Genomic DNA, 12,523 nt, shown 5'->3' with positions numbered 1-12,523 from the left:
CTCTTCGAGCATTAAGCTCTTTTGGAAATCCAGCTGCAGAACTCCACGGTGGTGGTGGATGCAAGCTGGGAACAATGGTTAATGGAAACTTCCCCTCATACCACCCTAGTGATGTGTCTCAACCATGGCCTGGAGAGACCGCAACTATGTCAACACTGGCCTTTTGTCTGGAGACCTTCCCACTTGTAGAGTTCCACTCAAGCAACATCGAGTATGCCAGGACAGCCACAGCTCCAGGTGTCTCCTGGCAAAATAATCAGCAAGTTTGACAACTCCAGCAGTTACGGCTGCCCCAGCATCTTGCTGTCGCTAACGCTCTTGGTGTTGCTCTGGCAGATACTAGCAACAGCGGAAAATTTTGCAGAAAGGAGGACATGAAAGAAAGTTGGCTGTTCTAACCCTTTCAGTCCTCCTCCTCCCAGCTGAGACTGCCAGTGAGGAAGTCCAGCGTAATGGCAATATTTTCAGTGTGGTTCCTTGTTCAAAGAGAAATGGACTGAAGCCATTCACTTGTGTCATCTAGGTCACAGAACTGCTGGTAAAAAACCAAAAAGCAGCTTTTAATTGCTTGCAATAACTAAAATTCACAATTCAAAAGTATAGTAGCATTTTTATGTACCTACAAAACCAAAATGCTGATCTGGTATCATGTATCACTCAATCACTGTATCCTGACTCTTAATTTCCCCCATTTGAAACATCCCACCTACCAGCTGTGCCCAGGAGAGTTAAGACGGAAATAGCCTCTTCAACTGCACCACTGCTTGACAGGCTTCTTATTTGTATTGCAAGAGTTCCCCAGTAAATTATGTGGAACTCAATTTTGAATCATTCAACTCCCATAGAAATGTGCCTGATTTTTCAGAAAATCTCCCTTCTTGCAGCCCTTCCACACTTTTCATCAGCTCAACAGCTGGCTGGAGAACAGTAACGAGAAAAAGAAAAGGGAGTGGAAATGTTCTAATCAAAATATTTTCCCCTATTTTTTTATGTGTGTGTGTTGGAGGGAAAGAAGACAGGAGTTTCTTCTTCAATTTATTAGCAGCCCAGAGATAAAATACATGTTTGCTAATAATTTTTCTTTATATAAGCTAAAGGCATTTTGGGTACATCAGTCAAGACTACACAGTACAGCAGTTAAATTGACAGATAATCCTCACCCAGAGCTGCTCCGGAGAACCCCACTGCTCTGCTGATATGTCTTCCAAATCGCCTATCTGCTTGGCAGCTGGCCAGCTATTTGGGATAGCTCTCTTACTCCAAATCACAGCCTGTCCCAGGCTAATCTGTCATCTATTTCTGCATTAACTCCTTCAGCCTCTAGGAAAAGTTATCTCACTGCAGAACACAAGGCAGCAGGCAGGAACTGAGAGAGGCAAAAAATCCCCGCAGGCTACAAAGCAAAAGGAGTATTCTGCAGGTCAAGACTTATCTAAGGACAGTATCTTGTCAGGCTGTAATTCCTCACGGTATTATAAGCAACATTTTATCTTCCTATCTAATTTCCCTACTATCAGGATTTTAGTGTCTTCCCAAAACCGAAATATTTACATGGATAGTAAGTTCATCATCTAGACGAGCACTGAAGGGAGCAAGGAGCCACGCTGAATGATCTTCCAGCCCTTCCACATGGCAGGACAAAACTAACCACTCTGCCTGGGGACGAAGATGACACTTCACCTCTGGGTGTATTTATGTAAGCCGTTATTAGAGGAGCTTTATTTTCTTCTGAAGCAACAGGAGATTAGTGTATTTTGCCCAGTGCTCCAACCTGGCACAGACATTCCTCTGTTTCTTATCTTACACAAACTTGATTCTGCCGAACACGGGGTGGCTGCAAACACTTCCTGCGGAAAGAAGGATCTTAATCCAATGCAACACAACATATTCGCTGCTGTTAACACACACTAAAACACTGGCACATAAAAGTGTTTTTAAAATGTGTACTTTTTAAAGATATCAGCATTGTTTACAAACCTTGTGCATTTAATTATGAAAGAACTGTCATTTCCCCTCTCAGCATTGTGTGCCTCCCGCTCTGGGCCTCTACAGTATTATTACAGGCAGGACTGGTAGCCTTATTAAGATTGTCTGACACTTCCCATTAGAGGATGCTGTCTTCAGTTCCTTAGACCTTTGCCAGATTTCAACCATTCTGTTTGGATTTCTGTGTGCCAATTATGTTTCTGCCAAAATGGCTCTACAGTTTCCCGAAAAAGGTTCAGCAAAAATACTTTGTTTTCAACCTGTTAAAAATTTCTGGCAAACTTCTCACTGAACTGTGCTAATGGCCTGTGCATGGGAAGAGAGGGCAGCTCCTGGAGCAATGTTCCTTCCCTTTCGTTTGCCTTCTTAAAATCTACTGTGTGCATGCTAAGGCTGGGTGAGAAAGGGGCAATTTCAGTACATGATTAGGACTCAAAGCTGAGAAGGGGGCAAGAAGGTGACGATGAGGGAGACTGGTAGCTGAAGAGGAGAGGGGGTGAGCCTGGAAGAGGAAGGTTGCTTCAGCTAAGGCTGGGATGAATGCATTCCGTAGAAGAGCATCGTTGAAGGGAAGCAGGCAGGAACGTGCCTGTGCTGATGGTACATACGCAGCTCCAAATTCCCAAGACCCACAGATCCTCTTCTATCAGTAACCAGTGAAGTGCACTGGCAAAGTGCCCTGTCCCCCTTCAGCTTCTTACAGGGAGAGTAAGTTGTCATCCTCTGCTCAGCCCAAGCAGCGGGATGCTGTGGGGTACTGTCAGGTCCGTTCCTACTCATTTCCAATGTGTAGGGCTGGGACATGAGATAATCTAGGCTGTCTTTGCAATTCGTTTTCAAAATTAAATGCAAGAGTAGTTTTAAAAAGCACAGTCATGGTTGCAACAACCTTTGAAGTTTCGATCATGTATTTTTTCCAGATCCTTTCCTCATTCAGGAGTCACTTGTTTCACCCATTCTGATTTATCCTAATGGAGCCATTCATTATTTGCCACAAATTATTCAAACCTCCTGTAAAGACATGATTAGCAACTTTTCAGGAGTACTCTCCAGCACTGACAACTACTGCATCTGCATACTTCACAGAAATTATTTTTTTCCCCACGAGACCCCCATGAAAGAAGGGGCAGCACCTTCCCTTTGCAGAGGAAGGACAAAGTACAGACATTTTACATCACAAGTAGGCAGCCAGCTTCTCAGGCTAGCTGACACAGGCATCTGCATTTCAAATCAACTCTCACCAACTTCTGCTGCAGGTTGGGGGCTGTACACCAACAGAAGTGAGGGCCACACAAGGTATCAAACTGGGCTCCTCACAAAAAAGAAAGCAAACGCACAGTGTGACAAGCTCTTATAATCAAATGACTTGCTCAGAACTCTGCTGAAGCTTCGTGGCAAAATCCGGTCTCTCTCTACACAGTTCTAGTCCCTCCTGCCAGATTTTCCCTTCTCCTCCCGCCATTCCTGCATCCTCTCACATCTGCAGTAAATGAGGTCAAGATCCTACAGACAACTGCTTCCTTCCTGATACAGCCCTGATTCAATGCAGAGCTGGTCTGACCTCTGCAATACAAAAAGGGAAAACGGGAAAAAAAGAGGATATAATGTAATTAAAGCCTGCATCTCCAAGCAGACAAGGTAGAGGGGGGTTGCTAGCTGAAGCTGCACATGTGGCCGAGTGTTTGCAGGCTTTTGAGGGCTTGACTTGGAACTCCTGCATGTGGTTAGCATAACAACGTGCATGTAATAGGCTATGCCTTTTGTGCCAGTAACATTTTGCCCTTCAAAAGTAATAAACAAACAAATACAAGGCACCACCAGGTAAAATTTTCCACAACGCCTACTGGACTTAAGGCACCGCTCTCCTGTAAGATCCAGACTCTGAAAACCTTAGCCCATCTTTAGCGTGTGTGAAGGCAGCACTTAGCTCTGTGAGGCCCCATTTATGAAAGCTACCAGGAAATCAACCTTCTATTTGCTCCCAAACCAGCCCCTGCAAGATGTCTGAAAGCAGTTGTTCCTATTCTGAACATTTCCCTTGCAGAAGTGCTACACACAGAAACAGAGGGTTTGATCCAGCTCCCAGGATACTGAACAGGGATTTTCAAATTCTTGAAAAGCATGAAATCCACAGCCCTCCTAAATGCCTTTTTGATTTTTTGTAGGGTGCTGCTTTCCTTACAAAGACAGGCCAAGATGGCATTCAGTGGCAACAGGGCCTGAAATGAAACTGTAGGGAAGAACATTCAGACATGTATTTAATTTTGACTTACGCCTGGCTTAGAAGCACGTTTCAATTCAAGATGCTGATATTCTCTGGTGCATTGGAGCTTCGTGACATCGTTTGGCACATCTCTGTATATTCTTGTTAACCAGCAATTCACATATTGCTTCCTCAAAAAGTACAATTCTTTCTTTTCTTAAAGGAAAGGTTCCAGAAAAGGACAGGAATTGTTAACTTGTTCTGAAGGAGACTGAAAGTTCCATTTTCCTTTCCTTGGACAATTACACACCCAGCTTTAATAAACCAATCTCACACAGTAGATTTTAGATACCAGCCCTGCTTTAGATAACAGCCTTGTATGGCATCCATAAATGTGCCCTCACATGGAATACCACTCAAAACAAAGACAACGCCTGTCCTCAAGATGCGTTCACGCCACTGCCAATGTGCCCTGCAAGACTCCAGACCAAGTAAGTTCCTCTCACATTGTTCTATTTATTTAGCTAATGAACATCCAGGACAGCACGCTCTCAGTCAGTAAACAGGTCTTGCAAAAAGCCATCGTGTAATCCTGAAAGCATATGCCACCCGTGACTCATGTATCTATTACCTAGTTCTGGTACCCAAGCCTGTCTTGCTTGGGTGTGTTATCAAAACACTGTCAAGTGAGATTTCAAATGGCATGGAATAGCCACGTGAAACAGGTACATTGCCTTTAACTCCCAATCAGTAGCTAATGGCAAGCCTGAGCCACAGACAGCAGATGCTATCAGCCGCTCTCTGAATATACCTTAAGAAAACGTGGTCACTGGGCAGAGTTACAGGAACTTGCAAATCTTGTCTTTCTCTTTTGATCTGTTCTGTACAGACAAATCTGAACTATCCATTGCAGCAGCTTTTTTCGCTTTTTTACATTTTTTGTTCACTAAAACAAAGTACACTATGTGACCAAATTAAACTGATGCTTTATAGAGGGTGATTTGTATAAAATAATCCCATTTTAAGACGTAAAGATGCCAGAATGGGGACACACTGTTCTCATAACCTTCTAAGTAAGACTTCGTGTATTTCCTTTTCTCTCTGCCTTCAATTAGGACCCTCTAACATGTTTTGGAAAAAAAACCCACAAACAAAACAAAACAGCAAAACCCGAAAATTTGGTTTGTTATAGCCCAGTAACTGCAGAGGTCTAATTTGCTTTTACGTAGTAGTTTCATTCCGAGTGAGCACACACAAAGAAAGCACGAGGGTCTGTGGTTGTGTGTGGTTCTATCTCTGTTGATACATTTACCTTCATTTATGAAGTATACAAATGCATCAGTCTCAGGCAGTGTGAAAAACGGTTCAGAGGAGGAAGGGAACACGAAACCGCGGCTAAGGGAAAATTCCAGGAGAACAGACTTGCCTACGGATGCTACCCGTGTGCCCGTAACTACTTCATAGCTGCTGCATAATACAGGTTTTTGTGGCACATCAGACACAGACAAAAACAAGGAACTTCAAAAAGCAAGTCTGATTAAAAGAAATGACAACACTGAACACTGGGCAAGACATTGTCTTATAAATTAACTTCTAAATGTGAGAGTCGTCTAGCACCAGAAAATGGCAAGAAACTACTATACTGAGGAGTCTCAAAAAACAAAACTAATGCTCACAGAGACTTCTGCACTTAAGAACAGCAGTCACAGTTCTATAGAAAGATGAAGGTAAGCAAGCAAAAAATCTCAGGGAAAACAGGACCAGAGAAAGCAACATATACCAAAATCTTTATATTTTTATCTTTTAAAAACACTAGCAGTGGAAAAGGTTGATGATGGAACGTTTCTTGAAGAAATGCTGGAATCCTAATACTTATTTTCCTTCTTTGTGACCTCCTCTGCAAACTGTCCATAGCCCTGAACTAAGACTCTGAACACGCTAAATTATGCATGTTCTGAATACAAGAGATATGCAGAACCTGTGAAGATTTTGAACTATGGCACAAATGAAATGAAAATTCCCCAAGACACAAAAGTCAAAGCTCCTTCCATCTACTGAGCAGTGCATTTATTGTGATGCCTTCAGGAGGCATCTCAGCAAAACAGATCAGTGAAAATTTTGCTGCCATCTGAGACTACCATTTCTTTCAAACTCTTTTCCCCCAATTTTCAAGCAATAGAGATCTTACTTTTGCTATCATACACATTATAGCTCTCCATTGCCAATCAAAGATAAAAATAATATCAATAAATTAAGTCAATGTATTAAAGAAAATCAATATATTACAAATATTTTTTAGTGTAACCTTGAGGCCAACATGAAATGGTAAATCACTACTCAATTCACTGCACATGGGAGCTTAAGCATACATGCCTGCATTTCATAAATATACATGAACATAGAGGGCCCTGTTCCCTGAAAATTATCATTAAGAAAAGTGCAAGCCAATAGCACCCTTATTTACAGTAAGCATATTTTTAATAGTCTTTTTCTACCAGTAACCATAGTTGCAAATTTCAAAATTAGTTGCCAATCTGGACATACCAAAGAACTTTCATAGAACATCATAACACTGAAACATTTCTTTAACAGAGACCCTTCTAACCCCTTTGAATACACTAATTTTTGCAGAAGTCCCTGCCCATCTGGGAACAAAGCGCTCTGCCTGCTGCGCTGCACTCGGCCCTTCCTAGTGGCCAGACAACCAGCTCAACACCAACCCGATTAAAATTAAAAATAACATGTGTTTCTACTTTCATATGCAATGTATCACTGGTATGGAACACCACCATTTCAGGTTTAATTTGAGGGGGGGAAGTGCCAACGTACTTAGCTGTGACACCTCCAGTCTCTACAATACTTAACAATTTATATTAAATATAACCGTGCTTTACTAAAAGCTGATATCCAAGGAAGTCTGGCTTCCTTTTACAATGGTAGTCAACCCATTCTCTATACGGTATACCTGTGAGACTGCACAGGCCTTATAATATATTGTTGTCCAAGGCTTTTGAGAGGATTTGAGGGGGAGGACAGGACACGACACAATCCTTCATGTTATTTCCCTCTTATTCACCGGGTCGCCTGGAGGCAAAGACACTGCAGGCTTCACCCGCTCCTGCAGAACTCCCGCTACATGCCCCTGCTGAATACAGGATCCAGTCTGCAGGAGTTGGCCATGCAGAAGAAGGTCTATCTGTGCCCAGATGAAAGGAGAAACACTGGAGAATTGGAATGCACTGCAAGCTGAGCGCAGCAACAACTCACAGGCTTGGAAAATTATGTGGGCTTTACCTTTTACACTCCCGTTAACTCTGATTTTCATGAAGTAGGTGGTGTTGCTACAGCAACTGTCGTATCACATCATTTCTGCTGTCTCTGTCACAGAGATCATCTTATTTTATCTTAAACTCAGATATGCAGCTTTTCTTCTATTCTAAAGCACTCTATATTGCAGATATAAAAAATTACACAAAATACAGCTGTGACATATAAATGATATTTTTTAAAAATGTAGCAAAGCTTACAGAACATTTTTATTTGTTCTCCTTTTATCAATGTAGAAGGAATAAAGAAAATGGCACTGACCAGATTTATAGTGCTCCAGTTTCAGAAATAAATTAAGAGCTGGTCTCATGATAAAGAGATGCTTTGTTCCACCTTTAATGTGTTTTTCCTACAGAAGCTAACCCAGTGTTCTGGTGCATCTCACCAGAAGTAACTCATCTATTCACAGGTGAAAACATCTTGCTTCCTCATGCCCAGGCCATTTATGTACACACATTCCACACAACTCACACCCAGCTTAGCCGATGCTGCCTATCCACCGCACACAACATGCTGTTCAACTCGTGCACCTCACCCGCTTAACCTGCAGCTTAGAAGAAGCACCTACCGAAGCAGAAGCCTCAACCCATCTTCACCTGTTTCAGGAGGTTCGTTCTAGCTGCTAGGGATGAGGTGAGCACCTGGCTTTGCAGCTCCCTTGCTCGGTAACCTGAGAAATTTGCTCTACCTCCTCTGCCTCCATTTTGCTGCCTGGATAAGGTCTTTGAGGACTCACTGCACAAGCAAAACCTCAATAAAATCCTGACGATGGAAAGGCTCCATTAAATTTTAGTTATTAACATGCATTCCAACTCGTGCACTCACAGATCCTCCTTTACAAAAATAAAAAAAACAATGTGGAACAATAGTAAATATTCAGTTACACCCTCAGGCTGCTCAGGAAATGAAAGCAAGCCCTATCTACAGTCAAAGGTTACTGCACAGACCACTCAGCTGCTAGCACAGCTGAGACCACCAGATCAAGCTCTGCCACAGCCTAAGCTGGTGAGCATTTATACCTGCTTCTTGGTAAGTCACTTTCAAAACGATCAGCACAATTCACCAAATTACACTTCATTTCTACCAGACAGGTCCTGGGCAGATGGAAATGTGCCTGTGGGGATCTAACCTGTGGGCAAGAACTGCATCTTGTGTACCTGGTTAAAGGCTGTGCACACAATTAAGATACAAAACGGCCTTTCAGTTCTTTCAATTACCTCACAAGCTTCATTTCAGTGCCCCAGTACTTGACAGCTATTCTTCAGCTCAGTTTCCTAGAGAAATGAGTTTTGTGCAATAGAGCTATGCACATGTCTGTCTAGCCTCCTTCCAACAACTTCTGAAACCGTTGGCCAATTTCAAACAAATTTGGCAGACAGATATCCACATGTACTACTAACAAGCTTTGTGAAAACAATGTAAATGAAAGAAGCTCTTAACTCCCTGGCTGAAGGAAGACTGCAGGTGCCTCATTACACATCAGAAAACCCATGGAGATTTTGCTGCTCACGGAAATAATTTGTTGGGCAGGTAGTAGGAAGGAAAAAAGAAAAGTATTCACCAAGTTATTATTCGTTATGGCAGTCAGGAAAGTCACTTAATCCTCTTGTTCTCTACTGGAACTGAGAATATCTTTTCGCCTTATCTGACCCACTCATTCACTATTTTCAGTAATCACAAGCAAAATTATTTGACAACTGCACTGTCACTTGACAATCTCTCTGAATTCCACACAGACACATCTGGTATTGATAGCCATTAAAACAGTCATGCACATGCCCTGTCTTAAAAAATCAATGTAGAAGACAATCAGATGTGGACAACTCAGCTGTCTGGTATCATCTGAGCATTTATTTACTCTTATACTATGTAGTGAAAACCAAAGCTCTACTAGAAAGAGCTTTTTTATATTATCCACAGAACTTATTACACAAGCAATTTAAGTCTTCCAACCAAGACAGCAGGAGTGTTTGGGAATCAACAAATTTGCTCTGGCAGCAATGAAACATTCATTACTGGGTTTGGAGTAGGGAGGGGTTTGGTTGGAGGGAGGATTTATTTTTTTTTTTTTAAGATTTTGTTAAAATGCAAGACCAAAAAGCTAGGTGAGGGATGCTGGGTAGGACTCGTAGCTCAGAATCAGAGTGCTCTAGATTTATGCTGGAAACTGCATATATCAACCCACTTGAGGGATGCAAATACTGTGTTAGTGTCTAAGATCAGAGATCCGTTCTAACCCTTTTCTTTCTTACTCTCACTGCTGTGATTTCAGTGTTACGAACATCCACAATTACCAAAGCTTGGGGAAGAATGGGTTAAACTTAGCAAAGGAAAAACAAGCAAGAGAAACACCTTTCCCCTTTCTGCTTAACTGGATAATTGGTTAGCAGGAACCTGCTTGATGAGTTTCAGCATCTCCTAGAGATCAAGCAATGCTGCTTCTGAACTGCATAAACATCTTTAAGCCAACCAACAGGGTACCCCTCACTAAGGTCGTTTTTTTGACAACTAAAATTTCCAGAAGGCAATGAAGCAGTTTGTATACCAAAGATCCATCCAAACTTGGTAAGAGCAGGGAACTGAACGATTTTAGGCAAAATATTTTATAGATGTCACGTACATAAAACTGTCTTATGGTCAGAATAAATAAAGTGATTAAAAAAACATGTTTAGGTGAATGACAAAAGACTAAATCATTCCACTGCAGCAGGGCAAGCATAACAGTTCAAATGAAAAAATACCAGGTTCTGTCCCAGTAATTTAAGGGGCTAAGAAAATTCTAGTCCTGACGGTTCATGTGACAAATCAAAGGGCTTCACTAGATCTGTACAATCCTCTGGGCTTATTACTTGATGCCATTTATCTATAATGCAAAGATTTTACTCAAGTAATTAGTGATTTTGAGTCCAGTTGGCTAAAAAGAAAGTACATAAGGGTTGAGTTTCACATAGGGATTATCTTGTCCTGTATCAGATGTGTGCGGAGGCACGTGAGGGTAAAAAAAAAAAAAAAAAAAAGAGAGAAATCCTGATAATATGTAAGTTCAAACCAGTCACAACTGTACAACTGCATAATTACCAAAGCAGCACCTACAGCAATCAGTGCAAAATACTGGAAGAGATCTACTTAGCACTGTCCATATTATTGTCTTCATTTCTATTTATTCACCTTGATGTTTCAATTAACTAAAGACTGCAGCTGATAAATAGACATTTATACATGCTGAGTTTTAACATCAAGAACCAAGCTCTCCCCTCCTGAAGCTCTGCCAGCAGACATCAGCCAAATATTGCACCACAGGAGCCTTTTTTTTCTCCCAGGTTCTCTTCCCTCTGACGATGCTGGCAAGACTAAAAGGCAGCAACTGTAAATTTATATCCAAAAGAGCAAAGTACCAATTTGGGAAAAAGTATTTCAGCTTTTGCCAGTATTGATCTGCTTAGAGACAGCTCAAAGTGTCTGATAAAGTCACCATAAAACCAGACTGCCAGGCTCAGTACTGTCCATGTAAAACACACCAACCAACCCACACACACTTCAAGAGGGATGTCCCTTCATAAAGTAAGAGGAACTGCTCCTCAAACCCTACTGCTTGTGATCATGTTTTGTACACCCTCCCCAAGTGCTACATCTTTTTGTACTATTTTTTCATAGAAGGGTGCCCTCAGAGATGTTGGGGTTTCAAACCCAGAGCCAACTTTCCAAAACACGCTGTATTTTGAAAAGCCCATTTTGTTTCACAGAGAAATAAATGAGTTTGCATCATAAAGCCTTTATCCCCACAAAACCAAAGTCTCCCATACAGTTTAAAAATCAAATCCAGCTTTATTTTCCTGCATGAGTCAGGCTCCATGCAAACAGCTTCAGAGGAAGGCAGACTTGGGGTGGAGAATAGAACTGAAGAAAGAAATCCAGAGAGGGATACTTGTTCTTCTAACAGCACACTCCTGTTTTCCCCAAGACATCTGCTAATATTTTCATTTTAAAACTAGAGGAAAGCCACCCCCTTCCCCCCAAAAAACAAGTTTTAAGTATTATAAAGACACACAAGGACACACTTTATTATTTCAACAATTATTGCTATTTTCAGAGCTCCGGCACAGCTACTTCCTTCCATAATTGGACTTCAATCAAACCCCAGTGAAGCTTTTGATCTTGGAAAGAGTAACAACATAGCTCTGTTATCGGCACATAGGGGGCAAAGAGTAGGACATCCAGAATTTTTTCAATAAAAGAAAGTTAATTGCTTTGACTTGTATTTATCAAAGGTCATGGCTACAAGTTCTGAGTGCACATACATAACGGTGCACACTGAGAAATCTTGTATTGACTGGCCAAAGTAAGTGTTGGGATTATACTATGTGTGCATTAAAAAAAAAAAAAAAAAAAAAAAAAAAAGAAGAAGAAAAAAAGCAGCAAAACAATGCTAGATTACTATCCAAATATACCCCAGTGGATGTCCTGCCAAATAGCAAATATGTGGCTGTAAGCTCCAAACTGAAATAAAAGCTTGGCCAGAAGCCCAGAGCTTCACTGTATTTTGCTCAGCTAGCCATAGTCTGGCAGAACAGAGTGAACACATTCTCAGACACGTGACAGAGCAGCCCATCGGGCCAAGCTGATTTCCTTGTGTTGGTTAAATGTGATCTTCAGACTGTACACACCAGTGGCTTTGGGAAAACGTGAGAAAGTGGGAAACAACAAGCCATGGGCTATAAACTGAAGGGCAGCAAAAAAATTACTTAAGGAGTCTGCTCAAATGCTAGTGTTGCCAGTGTTGTATTTTAATGAGGTGTTAAGTGGGCTTGTAGGGCTGAGCACATTTGGCAAGGGTGCTGAGCACCGGCATTCACCTGGATTTGGATAGAAGTGACACCCCAGCAGCTCTTTCAAGGATGCAGACCCTTTTACAGGACCTATATGATAAATTCTTCATCATATAGGATAATTAGATCTTCCCATCAGTGGTTCAAAAATGCAAAACGCTGAATAACTTTGAATTCCATA

At 41.5% G+C, this 12,523-nt stretch overlaps 1 protein-coding gene across 1 annotated transcript in view; it reads right to left on the bottom strand.

Moving 5' to 3' along the window:
- HLF (HLF transcription factor, PAR bZIP family member) overlaps positions 1-12,523 on the bottom strand; it is a 37,531-nt gene that overhangs the window by 11,452 nt on the left and 13,556 nt on the right.

Source organism: Falco punctatus, assembly GCF_963210335.1.
Source record: "Falco punctatus genome assembly, chromosome: 1".
Classification (NCBI taxonomy): domain Eukaryota; kingdom Metazoa; phylum Chordata; class Aves; order Falconiformes; family Falconidae; genus Falco; species Falco punctatus.
Note: the sequence above shows the minus strand (reverse complement) of the source record. Positions and strands in the feature narration are given on the sequence as shown.